The sequence below is a fragment of the Lynx canadensis genome, chromosome E2, assembly GCF_007474595.2.
Source record: "Lynx canadensis isolate LIC74 chromosome E2, mLynCan4.pri.v2, whole genome shotgun sequence".
Taxonomy (NCBI): Eukaryota; Metazoa; Chordata; class Mammalia; order Carnivora; family Felidae; genus Lynx; species Lynx canadensis.
Window position 1 is genome coordinate 20,564,882 of NC_044317.1, and position 22,174 is coordinate 20,587,055.

The window sequence follows — 22,174 nt, forward strand, 5'->3', positions numbered from 1 at the left end:
TGTGTGTTTGTATGTATTCATTAGCAAGTACTAATTGACTGCCTGCTGTAGCTCAGACCACCTGAAATGAAATCACTTGTTAACAACTTAGGTTCCTGACACCACCCAGATGGCTATATAAGACTCTGTGGCTCATGAGGTTATGAGGCCCATGTTCTGTTTTCCCTACCAGTCCTCTGGTGATTTTCATACACTAGAGTTGGAGTGTCACGGGCCTCCTGTGCACACCATCCTAGGCAAGGCTGAACAGCTCCTCCCTCCAGCGTCACTTCTAGGGAACCTACTGTCCTCACCTGGGTGGGCTTTGGGGTTCCTTCTGTGCATTTTCTCAGACCCTGCACATAGCATAGTGGCACCCCCTCCACTGTCAGCTGGGGGACATTTGCCTAACATTGTCTTCACTGCACCGTGCACTCCCTGAGGAGTTTTCCTGCACCCCACTTCACACCCTTATCTCTCTATGTGCTCAGCACCTCAAACAGAGCTTGGCACTGAAGTACACACCTTGGAGATATTTGAAGACTCATGAATCAACCAATATTCAATCAATAAGCTATCAGTAACCAAATAAAGAAGTTTTAAGTACAACGGAAGAAATGAATGTCATACATAATGAGGAGAGAGAACAATGACTTAGCGGGCTGAGCAGGGAGTGTAGAGATTAAGCAACTGACAACAGCAGCACATTGCATGGGGCTGAGAAAAGAAGCCAAGAGCCCTGGTGGCAAACTTGGCCGCTGGGATTGAACACATTGTCTTATCCCTTGAATGAAGAGGGTTTCCCTAGTCAGGAACAGAGCCAGTGACGGGAGCTGCTCTTAAACTCTGCCCCAAACCAGTCTATCACACTGGTTAAGAGCAAATCTCAGGATGAGGACATCTTGATTCTGAATCCTGGCAGTATCACTAACTGGCTGTATGTTTTGGACAAGATTTTAGTATTGGAGTCCATTTGCCCGTCTGTGAGATTGGGAGTAGTGATGACACCTGTCTCGTGGGACTGTGTGAACACTTAGAGAGATGAAGCTGAACACAGGGCCTGATGCCTCTATTGCTATGACAATGATATCTCTTTGGAGCCCTGTGAGGAAGGCAAAACCCCTGGATTCCACCTCTGTGCTACCTCCCACATTTTCTTTCTTTTAACTTGTACTTTAATAGCAAGAGGATCTCTCTCATTTTTTTTAACTTGCTGCCACAAGGGATTTGCCAATTTTCATCCATTTGTATTTATGCCTAAGGCTTACTGCTTTAATTTGGTTTTTACCTCATTTTCAAGTTCATGTAATTATGTTCTCAGCTCCAGATTGTGTGTGTATGTTTTTTTCCTTTTTTCCCAAAGCTCCTGTGAAGAGTGCATGAGGTGAGGCCATGAGGCACTTGCTCCTTTTCCTGGAGCGACAGCAAAAGGACATGGGAGTGTCTCCTGCCCATCCTCTACCAGCAGCCCCTGCTCCTCTGTCTTCCTGAGACTCATGTCCAGAGAGGAAAGTTTCTTTTACCGTTAATGTTTAAACCTGGTGATTTTGCATCTGAAAGTGTCCAACTGGAATGCTTACCAGATGGTGGCTTTGTGTGTTCTATCCTCGTCTTTACATTACGGGAATGAACATGGGAAGAGGCAACAAATGCAACAGATGCTGGCCAGCCCTGCGGTCCACTGGAGAGGAGAGAGGACTCATCCAAAGTTCGCACCATGACTTAGAGGCCAAAGCAGGTTTCATACCTCTGGGTTCATTATTGTTGCTGTGAGAAGCCTGGTGATATCTGGTGTGGTCCGCATGGGGTACCAGGGAAGAGCAAAAAGAGGTTCAAAGATGTGTGTTTGAATTACATCTCTGCCACCTTTAGACTATTCTAGGCAAGCCACTAAACTTTCTGAGCCTTCGTATTTTTATCTATAAAGAGAAAGTAATAGGTCTCACTTGATAAGGTTGTGATAAGAATTAAATAACATTGTGTATGAAATTTAAATAAAATTAGATGCCTAATACACTCACAGGGTTGGCATGTACTTAACATTTATTAGGTGCTAATATTAATAATAAATGTTAGTGTTAATATTAATCTTATTAGTATATTTATTATTATTAGCACCCACAGAGGCCCCTCAAGTCTGTAGTGTGTTACAAAATGTGTTCTGTCTGGGTTTGAATCCCAGCTCTGTGGCTCAGTAACTAAAGGATTGCAAGCAAGTTGCATGGCCTTCCTTTCAGGTTCCTCTTCTCCCAAATGGGAACAAGAACTCTTGCTTTTTTCTTGGAACTATAACAAGGCTCAAAGAAAATGACAGTTCTTGAAAATGAATTATTGAAATCTCTGTACCCTTGTCCCTCAATCATCCTTTAAGAACAAATGCTAGTTAGGTAAATATTGATAGCCAACTCTCAGCCATAGCTGCCCAGACTTAGCCTTCTCTGATACTGAATGAGGTTGTTTTACTGTGGTGGCAAAGGAGTGAAAGCTGACTCTATTGTGCATGTTAAGCCAACAAAATATTATCTGCAGGTGCATTTCCATTGTCAGAAACAATGGAGAGGGAGAAAAATATTAAGATCACCTCCCTACACAACACACACACACACACACACACACACACACACACACACACAGCTATCCCCCAAAGAACTGACAAAGGTGAGACTTGTTATTAACACTGGTGTTATTGCTTCTGCTGGTGGAGGGCTGATCTGGACCTCTGTGTCTCTGCCAGGGCACACTGTGGGCTGGAGTTCATTCCAGCTTGTGGCCCTCCATTATTGATAATGGTGAGAACTGACTGGGGTAGGCGAACTGCCGTTTGATTATTCCATTTTGTTAGAAAGGGTCGCCCATCATCATATCAGGTGCCATGTTCTCCCACAGGAGCCCCTTCCATTCCGTTTTTAATGAAATACCTGGGCAGAGAAATTACTTCTCTGAACACTCCTTCTTCTTTCTCCAGCATGGTGAAATAAATGGTTTAAGGTCTGGAAGCATAATTTACTGACTTCATTTAAATTGGACTGGAGTGACGCTATTTACACAGCTGGTTTTGTGCCATACCCGGTCGCCTACTCCTTGCTGCGTCCCAGAAGGTGAACTCCAAGTCACCACGTCCCAGGTTCCTTATTAGCTACAGTATGTCTTTCTAACCTTGTTGGTTTAAATATGTGTGAATAGAGTGAAAGCAGAAATGGTTAGATTGTGTTGGAAAAAAAATCAATGAACCTGGACTCAGAACATTGGAGTCCAAATACTGAATACAATTATAGGGCTGAAGATTAATCACTTAAATGCTCTGAATTCATTCATTCTCCTTCATTTGTTTATTCAAGCAATATTTATTGAACCAGACACCCTTCCAGCCACTGGGAATATGGTAGTGAAGAAGAGAATGGTCTCTGGGCTCTCTAGATCCTCTATTAAAGTGGGTAAGACCAACAACACACAAGTCAATAATATATAACCAAGACTTTGTAAAACATGTTTCCAAAGAAATGAACCAGGAGGTAGGCAACACTGAGCATGACTTTAGATGAAGTGGCCAAAGTAGTGCTCTAGAAGAGGAGACATTTGTGCTGAGACCTGAAGAATGCTAGTGAGTCAAACACCTGAAGAGCTTCTAGAACAAACATCCTGGCAGAAGGAAGAACAGATGCAAAACCCTGAGAAGCCATTGAAATACAGCTGAGGCACAGAAAAAGCCAGGATGCTGAGCTCTGGGGAGAAGAGATAAGATGCAATTTAAATAGGTAACTAGGAGCCTAAGCATCTTGGCATTTGTAGACCATACTGAAGAGACTGAGGTTTCTAGATCTGCGATTCTCAAGCTGTGCTATGCACTGGAACCCTCTGGAAGACTTTGAAAAATACCAGGCCCTTCTCTCAGGGGTTCTAATCGGTCTGGAATAAAGGCTGGATATCAAGACTTTAAATTCCCCAGGTGTTCTAGTCTGCAACCACAGTTGAGAGCCACTGCCGTAGGTGGATGGAAATTAACTGAAAGGTTTGGAGCAGGAAGAGTGATAGTGATCACAATTACATTAGAAACTTAGTTTTTCTCTTTTAATAAAATGAGCAAGAAGAGACCAACTCTGCACCCTTGTTATAAGGACTGAAAAAGATGACATGTGGAAAGTAACGTCGCTTAGTAGATGCTCATCAAAAGGGTGGTGGCTCTTAAAATTTTTATAGCACTTTGTTTTTAAAAACTTGGCTATTTCAGATGTCTGTAGAATTTTTTTATGGGGAAACATATATCTCTCATGGATCAAAAGTCTTGGACATCCAAATTATTTTCCTAGAAAATAAGTCAAGTGGATTGGTCTGAATATATCTTCCAACATCAGTTAGGGTCCTACAAGGCATACAAATTGGATATTTGTCCACCGGCTTGTCATGAAGCACATGAATACTCAGGAGAAAGGTGGCAAAGCTGCCTTCTTAACTTCTGGTGAGCTGTGAGTCTCACAGGGATACCTTGAGAATGTGGTGGGAGATACACTATACTCAAAGAAGTGGGCTATCCTACAAAGCCAACAAACTGGATTTATGATCAGGAAACCACATCCCTTTTTATCCTCAGTGTCTTCAAATGTACAGTGCAACTACGAAAAATGTATTCAACATTTCCAGGAAGAACCACTGAGATCACAAATCTGAGAGGGCTTTGCACACATTACATCAGGGGTCCCCAGACTTAGACGTGCATTTGAATCAACTGGCAGGCTTGTTAAAAACAGATTGCTGGGCCCCACCCCCAGTGTTTCTGATCAGGTAGGTTGAAGTGGAGCCTAAGAACTTGTATTTTTAACAAGTTCTCACATGATGCTGATGTTGCCAGTCCCGAGACCATGCTTTGAGAAACACAGATTTAAAGTGTAGATAATTATAAAGAACACATGTTAAATTTAAAAAAAAAATTTTGTTTTTCAACATTTATTTATTTTTGGGACAGAGAGAGACAGAGCATGAACGGGGGAGGGGCAGAGAGAGAGGGAGACACAGAATCGGAAACAGGCTCCAGGCTCTGAGCCATCAGCCCAGAGCCCGACGCGGGGCTCGAACTCACGGACCGCGAGATCGTGACCTGGCTGAAGTCGGACGCTTAACCGACTGCGCCACCCAGGCGCCCCTTTTTTTTTTTTTTTAATTTTTTTTTTTCAACATTTATTTATTTTTGGGACAGAGAGAGACAGAGCATGAACGGGGGAGGGGCAGAGAAGAACACATGTTAAATTAAAGGAGGCTACAGGGTCATGAGAGAACAGATGGCTTTTTAATTTTCTATCTCTCTTTCCTCATATTTTCTGGCTTTTGATTATTAGGGACTTTTTTTTTTTTTTTCCAAATGAAGTTGTCAAGGCAAGCTCTGGCCCCAGTGAGCACAGTTCCCAAGCAATCTCAGTTTTATAAGCTAACAGGCCAGAGAAGCATATGATAGAACAATACCAGCCAGCCTCTGCCCGCAACTTGCCCTGTCCTAGCCCCATGATGTCACACAAAAGCCTTCCTTCTGGAGATACCTCAACTTGATCTCTCTTGTCCAGAAGCCAGTAGAACAGAGAGCATAATCCTGCATGTCCTAAAATTGGGTTGGCATCTTGGCTCTGACATGGACAGGCTGTGTCCTTGGAGATCTTTTGCCCTTCTGAACCTCAGCTCTACCACCTGCAAAATGGGAACAATGGTAGCTATAGACCTCATTATGTTGTTATGGAGAGTAGGAGCCTGAGTGGAGTTCTGACATGTAGAATGTTCAAAAATTCCTATTCCCTTCTCTCTTTCTCTTTTCTCTCTCTCTCCATCCCTCTCTTTCTCCTCCCTTCCTGTGTGTTAGTAGAGATATGAGATGAAAACTACAATCTCTCTCTCCAGAAACAAATGGAAATACGCCAACATTATATGAAGTTGAGGGTGTTTTCCCATCCCGTAGCATTCATCCATGAATTCCAGATTGGAAACTGCTGTGACTCCCAGTCACTCTTTGCCCCTGTCCACTACTGTCCACTCTTTGCCCCTGCCTTTCTAGCTGCCCCCAGCACTGGTCTTTACTCAGTTCTTCCAGCATATGATGCTCCAGCCCATCCTTCCTTTTCCAGTCCACCATGAGGTCTTTCCTCTGCTGTTTCTCTGCCTAAAACACATTCACATCGTCTCCTTCCAGTAAGTTAGTCCCAGATGTCCTTCAGATTTCACTCTGGTATGGTATGTCAAATCACAGACATGTGTAAAATGTCTCAGGGGAACCTACGGGAAGTTGCAGAAGTAGCTTTCCCAGAGGAAGAGACATTTGATGCGCACCTTGATGAATAGAATTTTGTGAGATGAACCTAAAGCAGGGGAGAGTCTTTCATTCAGATCAAGAATCATGTGTAAAGGAACACAGTTGAGCAAGTGTCTGCATGGCTGGGGGATACAAAGGCATTCAGGGGTGGCAGGAAATCAGGATGCCTGGGGCAGGGAGGTGGAGATGAAGCCAGACAGTATAATACAGTCAGACTGTCAAGGACTTTAAACCACTCTACCTTGGTCAAAAGCCCATAGGTCAGGGGTTAAAAACTCAAATGCCTTCACAGTCTGGGCAAAGAAGATCAGTAAACAATAGGACTGAAATAAAATAGAAGGTAAGAAGTAAACTCGGTTAGTAAATGAAGTTTAAAAATACTCAGCTTGAAAATTAAATATGACAAACAATGTTTTAAAATCTAAATTTGGCCCATGAGGAGTGGAGTGTCTTTAGGTCGGTCTTTAGAGGTGGATTCTGAGGTGAGGATCCGTATGCAAGTGGGTTATTAAGAAGGTGTTCCCAGGAGAAGCCAGTCTGGGAATGGAGGACGATGTGGGACAGACCAGGGTGGGAAAGGCAGGAGTGTGTTTGCAGGGAAGGCCTGTGAACAGGAGTTTCAGGCTGTTCCTTCAGGGGAGCTCTGAGTGGAAGTGGTACTTCAGAGTTGTCCTGACCTGAGGCAAGGGGGCTCGCTTTTAGGCTTTCATACTCCATGCCCATTAGTTACTGGCTTAGAGCTGTCCCACAGGATGGAAACCTCTAGGTGCTCCCTGTGCTACTAGGTGAAGGGGCTCCAGTCCCAGCTGTAGGGGCAAAAGCACAGGGAAGACAAGACAGGGTCAAGCAGAAACTGCAAAAAGACATGCAAAAACCTGAGGGGAGTACCATCAGTTCCCCTGTAGGCACCCTGCTTGTAAACTCTGCTTCAGATAATGGAGACTACCAAAGATTTTACAAACAAGTATGTCAAGCTCAACTCCATTTTGGAGCTTTGATTGTGGACAGTGCAAAGAACAGCCCGGAAATGGATTAGAATGAAGGCAGTGTGACCCCAAGGAAGGCTGCTTTGCACATCCAGGGTAGAGATGTCTAGGGATAGAATTAAGGCAGGCCAGCGAGTGTTGGCAGAAGAGTGCATTCTGAGCCAGAATTAGCAGCACTTTGTCAGTAGAGCTGAGGGGATGAGGAGATGCATCGTGCCTTGCTCCCTGATTTTTTTTCTTATTAAAATATTTGTTTCTGAGAAGTAGAAAGACACAAAAATGGAATTGATAAACGAAAGACAAGTGGAAATTCCAAATTAGAAAGTCCCATTGAAGTTTCATTAGGGTTGGGGATCAGGCGTAAGACATCTCCTCAATGGATGGAACATTTCTTAACTGCTGACCCCACCCTGGGCCCCTGTCTGGCTTCTAGCCTTGAGTTCCAGCTTCCACATTTGTGAGGGAAAAAAAAAAAAGTGTGGCTCTAACCCTACTAGGCAGTGAAAAATTTTTCTTCTAGGTTTTTGGTGTCCCTTGCAAATAGGCAGGAAACACAACCTAGGCAGAGTTCCCATTAGTGTAACAGAAGCCACTGTCCTTCTGCAATGAAGACCAGAGACCCAGCCATGGATCCCTGGACTGTACTGAGGCTGCTGTGTCATATTTTTGTCACACTGTAACTCTTTAACACACCATTTCTTATCAGAAGTTATATAATTCTCTCAGGCCTTACATTAAAACTAGTATTTACAGAGCAATGCCCCAGCGGTAAGCACTCTCTGAGACCATTTCACAAAATGCTGATTGCTTTTCTTTCTGATAACATCATTAACTGAGGCGTGTCTTCTTCTTAAGAGTTAGATAAATTCAGTGGTGGCTGGGTGTCTCAGTTGGTTAAGTGTCTGACTCCTGATTTTGGCTCAGGTCAGGATCTCATGGTTCCTGAGTTTGAGCTCTGCATTGGGCTCTGTGCTGACAGCATGGAGCCTGATGGGGATTCGCTCTCTCTGCCCCTCCCCCACTCACACTCTGTCTCTGTCAAAATAAATAAGTAAATAAATCATTTAAAAAGAGTTAGATAAATTCGGGTGTGACCCCGATCCATGATTCTAGGACAGCCCAATTGCCTCTTCACGATTTTCATAGATTCCTTGAGAGCTATGCTTTCATTGCCAACTTTGACTCAGAGCACTGATATTGGGTCTATTCTTTGTTACACACTGTGTCATTGCATACTTTGATTTTCGCACAACAAAACCTAAATTCAAGAAAATGGTACATTGTGTGTTTCTGTAGCAGGTTTTGATGAGGAGTACATAAAACCAACCAAAGCCAACAAGTTATAATTGAATGTTAGAGATTCCTGTTACAAAAGCCTTTTGGATAGCCATTACAAGAGAATTCCCATGGGCTACAGCATCTTGGTATTTCTAAGACCTTTCCCTAGATTATTAATGTCTCTTTTCCAGCTCCTCATCCTCATCTTGCTGCAGTAGTCATTCATGCTGCCGGACATGTATTGCTAACTCTGCTTTCTGAGCAAATAAAAGGACTATGCTTCTTAGCTTCCTTTGAGCAAGTTCCTACCAATGAGTTTTAATGGCCAAGTATGTAGTGACATTTCCAGACCTGAGTATGTATGTGTGTATGTATGTATGTATTTTTTAAGTAAGTTCTACGCCCAATGTGGGGCTTGAACTCATGACCCTGGGATCAGGAGTCGCATGCTCTTCCAACTGAGCCAGCCAGGTGCCCTCAGACTTGAACATTTAAATGTCAGTATGAGATCCTCCTAATTATCCTGCTTGATAGTGGCTGTTCCTACAGCCTGACTATAAGCAAAACCCTCCTGTTAACTCATGATGGACACACGACACGAGCAAGAAATAAATTCTTGTCTAAGCCACCGAGATTATGAGGTTATTAATTACCACAACACAGCATAGCCTATCCTAATGGACTGACTCATTCCTACCCTATTAGACTTCCCCTTCCCTTATCTGGGCACAAATAGAATCATACAGTATTTAGTGGCCTGTCGGGTTTATTTCACTTAACATAACATTTTAAAGATTTGCCCATCTTGTTATGCATATTAGAGAGCTTGTTCTTTGTCATGACTAACTAGTATTCCAGGATTTCCACTGTATGAATACATCAAAATTTATTTATTCATCTTTCTACTGATGGGAACACTTGGTTGTTTATAGTTTTTGGCTAATATGAATAAAGATTCCATAGAGCATGCTTGTACACGTCTCTTTAAGGGCGTATGTACTCTTTTCTCTTAACTACCTAGAAGTGGAATGACTGACTCATAGGTTATTTTGCCAGAAACTGCCAGTTTCCAAAGTGGTACATTCATTAGCAATGTATGAGAGTTCTAGCTGGTTTGCATCCTCACCAACACCTGGTATTATCAGACTTCAAAATTTTAGTCATGCTGTGGGGTACCATGTATTATTGCCCCATGGTGGGTTTCATGCTGAATATTTTCTTTTGTCTTTTGGTTTTATTTCTGAATATTAATTTAACTTAATTGTTTAATTTTATATTTCCCTGATGATTAATGGCATTGAACCGCTTTTCCTATCCTTATTGATTCTTTTTCTCTCTCAATCTCTCTCTCTCTCTGTTTTTCCTTTTACAATTAGGCCTCTTCTCTATCTCAAAAAAAAATTATGTATGGTGTTAAGTAAGGGTTAACGCATTTTTTTCCTATGTGAATACCCAGTTACTCCAGCACCATTTACTGAAAATATCTCCTTTCTATATTGAATCAGGTTGGTATATTTGTATATGTAAACCTACATACATGTGGGTTTATTTCTAAAGTTCCTTCCCAGCTTAATTCATTTGTCTGTTCTCACATTAAGTGAGCACTGTCTTAATTATTGCAGTGTCAACAGTACATTTTAACATTTAAAAGAGTAATTTGTTCCTTTTCTTTTTTAAGAGAGAAAGAAAAAGAGAGCAGGGAAGAGGGGCAGAGGGAGACAGAGAGAGAATCTTAGGCAGGCTCCACGCTCAGCATGGAGCCTGATGTGGGACTCAGTCTCACGATCCTGGGATGATGACCTGGACCTGAGCTGAAACCAAGAGTCAGATGTTCAACTGACTGAACCACCCAGGCATCCTTAATTGTGTTCACTTTAAATATTGTATTGGCTATTCCAGGTTCTTTGCATTTCTTTGCATTTGTATATAGTTAATTTCTATTAAAAATGTACTGGATTTTGAGTGAAACAATTAATTATAGAGCAATTTGGGGAAAATGATATTTTCAATATCAGGTTATTCTATCCTTGAACATGATATATCTCTGTCCATTTAATTATGTCTCCTTTAATGTGTCTCAATAAATTTAGATTTTAATTTCCCAATTTTTTGTTCCTGTTACATAGGAACACAATTTGTTTTTATATTTTGACATTCCATGCAGTGACCTTACTAATTTCACTTATTATAGTCTAGTAGTTTATTTGTTGCCTTTTGATTTTTCTATGTACCTAATCATGTCATCTGTAAATAAAAAGATCAACCTCTTATTTTTATAGTGGTATGTTTTATATTTATTTTTCTTACCTTATTTTCACTGACTGGAGCCTCCAGTACAATGTTGAGTTAACAGCGAACATATTTGCTTTATTTCTTGTGTAGAGGAGAAAGCATTCAATATTTACTATTAAGTATTATGTTAGCTGTAGTTTGTCTAATGCCTTTTATCAGATTAAGTGATTTACCTCATTCCTATTCTTCTGAGAGATTTTTTTCCCTTATAATGAATGAGTATTGACTTTAACAGAAGTATTTTATGCATTTATTGAAATGTTCGTTTATTTTTTCTTCTTTTATTCTGTTAAAATGGTGAATTTAATTGACTGAATACATGGTGACTGACCTTTTATAATTGCTTATTTTTCCTTCTAAATTATAGGGTATTTGAACATAGATACAAATATTTAAAAAAGCAATCAGATATTACTATGCCTATTGACCACACTTTTAAAAAATTTTTTGCAGTATTTATTTTTATTTATTTTTTGAGAGAGAGAGAGAGCGAGCGCACACAGAGGAAGAGAATCTTAAGCAGGCTCCATGCTCAGTGCAGAGCCTGACACGGGGTCTGATCTCACAACCATGAGATCATGACCTGAGCCAAATTAAGAGTCGGGCACTTAACCAACTGAGCCACCCAGGCGCTGGGCCACAGTTTAAACTGTTAATATTCTGCCATGTTTACCTTGCCTTTTCTAAAAAGAGATAAAATATTAGAGATACAGCTAAAGACCTACCCACTCTCATTTCATTCTCCTTCCACAGCCCTAAAATTGATGAGAAATCCTCCCATGAGTGCTCTCACACTTCAACTTCATATATATGTCCTGACAACTATATTTAGGATTATTTTAACATGGAGAGTAGTGGCATCAGTCTTTGACATTGTGTACCTCTGGAAGTTATTTTTGTGTGTTCAGTGTGAGGCAAGTATCTAAATGTATTTGATTTTGTATATGGATGATAATCTGGAACTCCCCTCCCTAACTCAATGCCATTTATTAGACTGTATATCCATGCTCACTCATTATAAAGCCAAATATGAAATATAGCACATGCCCATTTATACATGGCCATGCTTTGGGACTCTGTAATTACAACAGTATATTATTCGTACACAGGTAGACTGATCTATTTGTCCATTGCTGCACCAGCCACTATGAAATAATTATTACAGATTCATACTAAATGTTAATTTTTAATCCTCTTTTTGTTTCTCTGTCCTCTATATATATACATATATGTGTGTGTGTGTTTGTGTATGTATATGTATATGTGTACATGTATATATATATATGTATATGTGTATATATATGTGTATATATATACATATATATATGTGTGTGTGTGTGTGTGTGTATATATATATATATATATATATATATATATATATGTAGGTTATTTTGGGTTAAGCTTATCCAGTTTCTCAAGAGAAACCCTTTGGTAGTATTTGATGGGGGTAAAGAATATGTTTTAGCATAAGACTCACATCAGGTTAATTTAAGAAAAAATTGGTATATTTAAAATATCAACTCTTTTCATATATTACCATGGTATGTTTCACCTTTTACTTAGGTCTTACTTCACCTCCTTCTATAAATTTTTACAAATTTCACATAGTGTTTTATATTTTTGCTTCTACTGTGAATCTTTAAAAATTACATTTTCTAATTTGTTTCTATTAGTTACAAGAAACTAGTTTTTTAATGTGCATTTTTACATTGATTACTTAACAGTACTGATAAACACTCTCATTAGTTCCAGTAAATTGCCTGTAAATATTCATATTTTCAACAAAGGCAATATCATTTGTGAACACTTTTGGTTCTTCCCTTTCAATGACTTCCATTCCTCCCTTTCTTTCCTTCCTTCCTTCCTTCTTTTGCCGGCTAAGATATGCAGAACAAGGTTGATGTAAAAATGGGAATTCACACCTTGGCCTTGAGTGTAATGGAAAAGTGTCTAAATTTTCATTTACTTTTTATTGGGTTAAAGGAGTCCCCTTCCACTGCTAATTTCCTAAAAGTATTTTTTATTGTTTAAATCATGAATAGGTGTTAAATTTTATTTAATTTTTTTCTGTATCTCTTGGAAAGATTATATAATTTTTCTCCATGAATCATGTAATATGGAGAATTACATTAGCTTGTCTAACATTTAACCATTGTTTCATCCTTCAATACATACTATTTGGTCATAACAATCTTGTATTCCTTCTGTTAACGTGTTATGTAGTATCTTTACACCTATATTATTGAGTAACATCAGCCTATCATTTCTCCTTTAATTGAATTACTGGAAACAGAAATGTATGTGTCTTTAATGTTATTACAAACATGAAATAAAAGGTGTATCATGTAACTAGGTGCCCTGTGACTAAACTGCTGATGTATTTCTAAAATTTTTATGGCTAAAAATGGGGTCAGACTTGAAGTTAAAAATCAGTACCATAATTTTTAATTTTTTCTCTATTGCTCTGGAGAAGTAAGTCTGACAAGATTTCCCTTTGTAAGGGCTTCAGGAAAATGTGGGTACAGATTCTGAGAGGGATAAGGAAATAATTAAATAGTTTCTTCCAGTGGTGTTGGCAGGGTGGGGGGGGGTGGTTCCCTAATCTGGCCTCTGCAATATGGCATCAGGCCAGAGGCTGGGTGGAAAGATGGGGAGGGGGTATTCCCCTGTAGAAGCATGGGACCAGTAATTCAATTAAAGGAGTCCAGAGTACACAATCTAGCTTTGAGTTTTATATGCCTTTATGATATTGTCTGCATTATGACCTGAGGTCACAGGCTTATTTTCAAATAGTCTGGTTTCAACTGTGCTTTAGCAGATTAAGAGAGAGTCAACATCTACTCCTTAGGCTCACAGGAATGGGCAGAGCAGCACCATGAAGGAACAGTGAGAAGTGGGTAACAGGTGATCTCTCAGGACAGAACAGATGTCCAGGAGTGCTGAGGCAAACAGCAAAACAAGAGACTGAAAAGTGTCAGCTGACGCAGGATTGAGCAGAAAACACTGGAGTGTCCATTAGGTCTCTGATAGAAAATCTAATTCTGCTCTCCTCCATGATGGATTATTCTCATACAACACCTGGTGGCAGAATGGCTGCCAGCACTTTAAGCCTCACATCTTTTCAAGTTCTTTTTTTTTTTTTTAATTTATTGTCAAATTGGTTTCCATACAACACCCAGTGCTCATCCCAACAGGTGCCCTCCTCAATACCCATCACCCACCTTCCCCTCCCTCCCACCTCCCATCAACCCTCAGTTTGTTCTCAGTTTTTAAGAGTCTCTTCTTATGCTTTGGCTCTCTCACACTCTAACCTCTTTTTTTTTTCCTTCCCCTCCCCCATGGGTTTCTGTTAAGTTTCTCAGGATCCACATAAGAGTGAAACCATATGGTATCTGTCTTTCTCTGTATGGCTTATTTCACTTAGCATAACACTCTCCAGTTCCATCCATGTTGCTACAAAGGGCCATATTTCATTCTTTCTCATTGTCACGTAGTACTCCATTGTGTACATCAACCACAATTTTTTTTATCCATTCATCAGTTGATGGACATTTAGGCTCTTTCCATAATTTGGCTATTGTTGAGAGTGCTGTTATAAACATTGGGGTACAAGTGCCCCTATGCATCAGTACTCCTGTATCCCTTGGGTAAATTCCTAGCAGTGCTATTGCTGGGTCATAGGGTAGGTCTATTTTTAATTTTCTGAGGAACCTCCACACTGTTTTCCAGAGCGGCTGCACCAATTTGCATTCCCACCAACAGTGCAAGAGGGTTCCCGTTTCTCCGCATCCTCTCCAGCATCTATAGTCTCCTGATTTGTTCATTTTGGCCATTTTGACTGGCGCTTTTCAAGTTCTTAAAGAGGACATCTCACCCTAGAAATCCTGGGATTGAAAAGAAGGTTACATGCTGACTTTTGAATTCATCACTGTGGCCTAGGAGTCCACGTGGGTTGATCCTGGAGACCTGGGTTCACACCTGACACTGGAGATGAGATGTAGATAATGTCAACCAAAGCACGTAGACTTCGGCCTTTAACACAATGGGGATGTAGCGTGGTTTCAAAGGAAAGTTGTCGACTTTTTAAAGCTGGGAATTCAGTCTTTCGGATGTTATAAAGAGTTTTACTGGTAAAAACATGCCATAGAGTCAACAAATTATAAAAGTTCAGAAGACCCATTGCAAGGAGATAGGTGGGATCAAATGGTTAAAAAAATTGTGAAATAACTGAAGGCCGAGAAGAAACCATTACGTTTGGAAGAGACAGTGACTTGCAATCCTTGAGATAAAGAATTTAAAGATTACAGAGAGAGCACACACTAGATTGAAAAGGTTGTTGAGTGATAACGTGCTATCACTACCCCACATTTTGCTGAATTCCTGGGGGTAATTCTAGTCCGAAAATAATTCCATTAGTGGCATGGGCTTCCTCCACCAAGGTCAGTGGTGTTCGTAGGTCTATTCATAGATGCAAACTGAAAACAACATTGTACCACTGGGACTCAGAGGAGAAAAATAAGGTCCAGCCAAACCAGACTGAATAATAGGCTGAAGAATAGAAATAAGACCATTCTTTTGAGAATAAAGTTCTAGAAGACATGTAAACAAATTGTGCTCTTCACGTGTACAAATGCACTGCCTCTGCTCTGAGGTTTAACTTTTCCTCTGAGCCTTTAATTCAAGGTCTTAACATTACAATGTGCTTCAAAATGGGTTATTAGGGAGAACATAGTGTTAGGGTCATGGGAATTTTTTTTTTTTTTTGGAACCAACTCAATTGTTTGAGTTCCATAGGAAACTTTATGTACCGTTCTTAAAAAAAACAAACAAAAAAATCCCCAAAAACCCCACTATTTAAAAATTATGCCTCTGTCTGTCCCTTCCTGCCTTTCTCCCTGTCTTTGTTTATAGTATATTTTTCCTTTCTTCTGGGTAGGATAAATTTAAAATGGAACATATAGGCTGCAGAAAGCCTGTTTATATTTGAATTTTAGCTAGCTACCTGGTGCTGTTTGACCTTGAACAGTTGGTTTAATGGCTGATAAAAATCTCTGTTTTCTCACTTGTAAAGTGGAGGTCAGATATTCCTTGCCTCCAATGTTTTGAGGATTAAATAAGATTCATATGTGAAATTCTTAGTGCACTGCCTCTCACGTAAGAACTGAATTTGTATATGTTACTGTCTATAGACTCATTATTACTCTCTTTTTTGATAATTGTTTTGACCATTATCTTTCTGGATAAAGATTGTCTTTTACTCTCAGCTTTGACTTGTCAAAGTATCTCACTTTATGGGTATAAAAGAATTTGTGTAAGGTTGGAGAGAGAGAGAGAGAGAGGTTTTTAAGTAGGCACTGTGGAGTTAACAATAATTTATGGGTAATAATATCCAAATGACTCCAGGGATAATGCTGTTTTGGGTGGGGAAAAAACAACTTGGATGACCTTTGCTCATCTGTCTGTAATGCCACCTTTCTCTCCTCCAAACTCTGCAAAAGTTACTCAACTGGCTTTGGGATCATGAAAATACATGTGAGAACTATCATGTATTAGAAGCCAAATATGCATTAGAAGATATGTTTTTTTTTTTTAATTTTATAACATACTCACTTTCCCCCAACCCTGTGAGTTGTATATAACCCTACTGGTTATGTATAATTAGCTTCCTTTTCTAAATAAGAAATTGTCACTTAAAGGGTTTCTTACCCAAAGTTACTGAGTTAGAAATTTGAGTCTTGAGATATTTGACTGCCAAGTCTCTGCTTTATCTACTTCAAATATTGTACTGTCAGTGTTGTTGGTTTGTACTATTATTATCATTATTGTAATAATTATTATTGCTGTTGTTGAAGGTGGTGATGATTCATATTGGTTGTACCAGTATTACTTTTGTCACCATAAGGTTGACAGGTACTTCTTCAAGAAATTAAATATTTCCATATCAACTGGTTCAACTGACAGGGAAAATAGGTGGTCATATCACTGTAAATAGTATTTAAAAATCCACAAAGAGGGGTACCTGGGTGGCTCAGTTGGTCTGAGCATCTGACTTTTAATTTCAGCTCAGGTCATGATCTCACACTTCCTGAGATGGAGAACAGTGTCGTGGTCTAAACTGATAGTATGGATTCTGTCTCTGCTTGGGATTCTCTCTCTCTCTCTCTCTCTCTCTCTCTCCCTCTCCCTCTCCTTCTCCCTCTCCCTCTCTCTCTCCCTCTCTCTCTGTCCCCCCCATGCTCACACATGCACACGAATGAATGTGCATGCTCTCACTCTCTTTCTTCCTCTCTCTCTCTCTCCCTCTCAAAGTAAATAGACGTAAAAAATCCACAAAGAAAACAGGGGTAGGAGAAATAGTTTTTATTTTATCAAGACATTACATAAAACATTTGTAATAACGTCTCCTCTTAAAAAAGTATAAAAAGAAAAAAATATATTTGTGTAGAACTTATCCTCTCCTATGCAAAGAAATGGTCCTAACAACCTTCCAATGACATTTCAGTCTTTCATTCAATATTTTTTGAGAAATATGTATGTGTTATTGCCCTGCTGGCTCCTGTCCTTGCCAACACTGTGCTTTGAAACAAGACCAACCCACCCACGTCCCACTCAGTCAGCATCAGTGCAATGGCACATGGGCCCTTAAGGACATCTAAGTGCACATCCAAGACACATGTGTTTTATTTATTCCCTGTCCCCAACTTCTCTAGCCCTTACTGATTTCTACAACCAGGCAACTCCTGAGTCCTTGCCTTGTTTTCATTACTCACTACTCACTGATTCTCCTTGCAACCAAAGTCTACATTTGAATTATCTGATTTTTTTTTTAATTTTTTTTTTCAACATTTATTTATTTTTGGGACAGAGAGAGACAGAGCATGAACGGGGGGAGGGGCAGAGAGAGAGGGAGACACAGAATCGGAAACAGGCTCCAGGCTCTGAGCCATCAGCCCAGAGCCCGACGCGGGGCTCGAACTCACGGACCGCGAGATCGTGACCTGGCTGAAGTCGGACGCTTAACCGACTGCGCCACCCAGGCGCCCCTTGAATTATCTGATTTTACAACTGATGTTCCTTTTGACAGGGAAAATACCTTAGGCCTTTCTGGCCATGACTGGTCAAAAAAAAAAATTAGCCCAGTGCTGGACCCTTGAACACCTCCCTTAGAATACCACGTGTAGCTGTATAACAGATGCCCAGGTTAAGCTTAGACTTGGTGCTCCATGCTGCCCTTACCTCCCAAATGCCTAAGGGAGAATTAGAAAGCTGTCTCAGTTGACAAAATATTTGTGAATAGCTCAAAAGTGAGTGAAGATATTTCCAATAGTGTTTTCATGTCAGTTCAACCAAAATCACAGCAGGTGGTTTGTTGTGCTGAAGCAGTACAAATATTAATTGTGTGTACGTGTGTGTGCTCTGCTTCAATTTTTAGTCCTTGAAAACCCAAAGACTAAATGGACCTCTCTAAAAACATAATTTTTGTTCCTTTACTCTTTTCTACAATTATATATTAATTATAGGTGTTTGTTGGTTTCCAGTTGTAAACATCCATTCCTCTCTATTGTTTAGTAGACAGGGTCTGAAAGAATGCTTACTTCTTATAAGTTAAAGAGGGCTCACATGTTATTTCCATTTCTCACTTACTGTCTGTCATATTTCTCAGGCCCCAAAGTCTGGGGTTGTGATGAATTGTGGTTTGTCATACTCAACAGGTAGAAGCCAAATAAATCACAAGTACAAGAGTCTGATGATTAGAAATGAAGTTGTCCTACACCTACATAAAACTCAGTTTATGCTCCTTTTCTATGTAGAGCTATTTCAACATGAATTTTGGACACTGGCTCTGGCAGTTGACAATCTTAAAATAGGAGTTCTCAAATGGATGGCCCAAATCTATGGGATGACAGTAAAATGTTGTTTTCCCATTATATCACAGGAACAGGCTTCGAGCCAATTTTTATTTGAGATATCAATAGAAAAGCTGACCCTGAAGGCTAGATAATGTGGTGATCTCTGCAAGTTATAAAGTGAAAGTATAAATAAATGGTGAAATTAAAAGGTGCCCAGTATTCAAAGACAAAGAAGTTCAAGGCAGTAACAAGCTTTACAGAGAGAGTGATGACAGATATCAAATGGTTCAGCAAGTTCCAGGAACATGATGGCTGAGAAGAGGCCATTGATTTTGGTGAGCAAAGGGTCATTTGTGATCTTTGAGAAAGGTATTTCAAGGTTGTGGTAGGAAAAGATAAACAATTGCAAGTGATTGCAGAAAGATTGCATACCATCTGTACTCATAGCTTTGCTGAACTCCTGGTAGGGTAAGAAATAATTGCATTAGTAGGGCTACTTTGAATGCCAAGGCCTGTGGTATATATGGATCTATTCATAAACCTGAACAGAAAACATCCCATAGAGATGAAAGAGACATAATGGTCAGCCATGCCATCATGGCTATGCAATTAATAATATCATTTTGAACCTAAAAGCACACACACACAAAACCCCACAAATTATACATAATTTGTCATTGAGGAGAAGTCCAGCCTTTTCTCAGGGGAATTTTAATCAAGTGCTTAGCATTTCAAGGCACTTTGAATAGATATTATTGAAAACAATGAGCTTGAAAAAAAAGTATGGATAGAACAGCTTAAGTATACTGTTCAGGAAATGATGTCCCTGTCTTATTTTTTCTGTACTGGTCTTTTTCTCTTCCCATTCATCACTTTATCTCTCTCTGTGTGCCTCTTAGCAAAGACACACAGTTGAAGTCTGAAGGCCCTGGAGATAGCTTGCATGGCTCTGAACACCAAGTTCACTACTTCCTAGCCAGGTAACATTGGGTAAGCTTCTAATATCTCTAAGCCTTGGTTTTCCTGCACCTGTGAAATAAAATAACAAGTGTTCTTACCTCATAGGGTGTTGTAAGCTCCTAAAGGACTAAATCTATGTACAATGTATATAAAAGTTTGGGGCACCTGGATGGCTCATTGGTTGAGCGTCTGATTTTGGCTCAAGTAATAATCTCACGATTCGTGAGTTCAAGCCCCGTGTCAGGCTCTGTGCTGACGGCTTGGATCCTGCTTCGGATTCTGTGTCTCCCCCTCTCTCTCTGCCCCACTCATGCTCTTTCTCTCTCTCTCTCAAAAATAAATAAACATTAAAAAAATTAAAAAATGTATATTGGTTTGCCTGACATAAATTCAGGACCCAGTGACAGTCCCTTGAACTGCACCAAAATTCACAGTAAAACCACACATGCGTGACAAGTGCAGGTGGCCAAGTAGGAACCACTATAACATTTTGCGCTTTTTTTTGTGGTTATTATTATAATTGGTCCAATCTTTTAGGAAGGTGAGATTAGACCTGGAATTTCTGAATTATACTTACTCTTTTATTCCCTGGTTCATCCAATCATTTTTTGAGTATCTCTTTTGTTCCTCTGTGATAGGCATTAACTCATCTTTTTGGTACAGTGTCCCTCATACTTCCCAAGCAGAGCTCACTGCCAAGTTATAATGACCCAAAAATGACTTGTCTGTGCCTCAGTTTCTTCAAAAGTAAGGGTCATAATAGTAGATTCTTCCTGAAATTATTGTGAAGACTAAATATGTAATACATGTGAGGTGCCTGGCAAAGGTGCCCAGTCATAGTGAGTATTTGTTACATCAAATCTATTTATTAGTGCTATTATTCTTTGCTATCATTATCCTAAATGACTAAAATAAAATGTGACAGAGCTAGTGAATACATACGCATAAAGAATCAAGCAAATTAACAGGCAGAAACAATTAATTCAGGCTCAAACATTTGAGAAATATTTCTCAGGTAATGGTATCTTTGGACTGGGATTTTAACAACGAGAAGTAATTTTCCTGATGGGAAAGGGTATTTCGGGGTTGGTTATAAGCAAGAACAAAAAAATGAAGCATAGATCATGAAAGATTTGGAAGATAGAGACACTTGATGATTTGAAATAATTTTATAATCTTACTAATCCATGGTGCGTAGCCCAGTGTCTGACATATAGTTGTTGGATGGATGAATGGATGGATGGAGGGAAGGACAGATGGAGGGAAGGGAAGGGCAGGTGGAGGGATGGAGGAAGAGATGAATGGGGGATGGATGGATGGATGGATGGATGAACTTTACACTGGCCTCAGCCTCCTTTTCATTGATGGTTACTGGAGACAAATCTGAGATGACTTTTTTGTACCTCAGACTGGGTTAAACATCCCTTCCTAAGGCTTCCTGCACTTTGCTCAAAAGGGCCACATATAATCGATGAGCAAACTTGATCCTACAACCCTCAAGAGGCAACTGTGTGAAGAGTGCCTTTGAATTTGTGGTAATACTACAGACCTCAAGATTCCCATAATGAATCTGGCTGTCAAATTTTAGAGGTTGCCAGAACTAATGGGAGAAGAGAACCCTCACTTGCAAGGAGCCTCACCTAAGTGTTTTCTACCTTCTGGGAGTCAGCCAAACACTGACAGTATAAAACTATGGATTCAGATCCCTGTCCTTTGGTGTTGCTTCTAGCCTTAAACTGCCTCCTCCATTTACGAAGGCCGTCAAGGGAAGAGCCCTGGCTTTGATACATTTTGGAGCATAAGCCCTTAAATGCCTTGCACGATGGACAATGCTAAATGCTGCAGTTGGGTACATTTTTTTCCCTTCTTGTTTCTCTCCCCTTTTGATTTTTTTTTTAAACTGCCTGTTGGATGTTTGGTGCCAAGTTAAAAAAAAATCAATAAGCCCAAACATTACAGCAGCAAGTTTAATATAGCTTACCTTCCTGGAACAGGCCTCAGGGAAAGTGAGAAGCATCACGTTAAAACGGCGCTGAGCTCACATCTCAAAAGATGCCTGGGATGGAAGGGACTAGCTCAGCAAGATTTTGATACCTTCAGATGCAAATGAGACAGCCCCTGCAGGACCAGGCTTGGTGTAAGAGCATATTGAGATATTGTGGGGAAATGATTCTCCAATAAGCTCCGATGGCCATCCTGGGAGAACAAAGATGGCACAGAATGCAGGCAGCTCATAACGTCAGAGTCACTGGAGGCCAGCTGGAAGGTTAAAGACAGATCCTGTGGCTGGAGTCCTGTGAAGACCTGTCCTGCCACAGAGAACAAACTGCCACAGGTTTTACAACACCACAGTTCACTTTACGAGTAACACACCATCATCTGAATTTCTGCTTTTCTTTCCTTCTTTTGAAGAACATAGAATTAGAGGGCCAAATATGTTGGCCATTTTGAATAAGGAAGAACAATAACGACTCCGTTCATCCATTCATTGCTTAAACAAATATTGACCGAAAGCCAATATTGTGGTCGCTTTTACTACC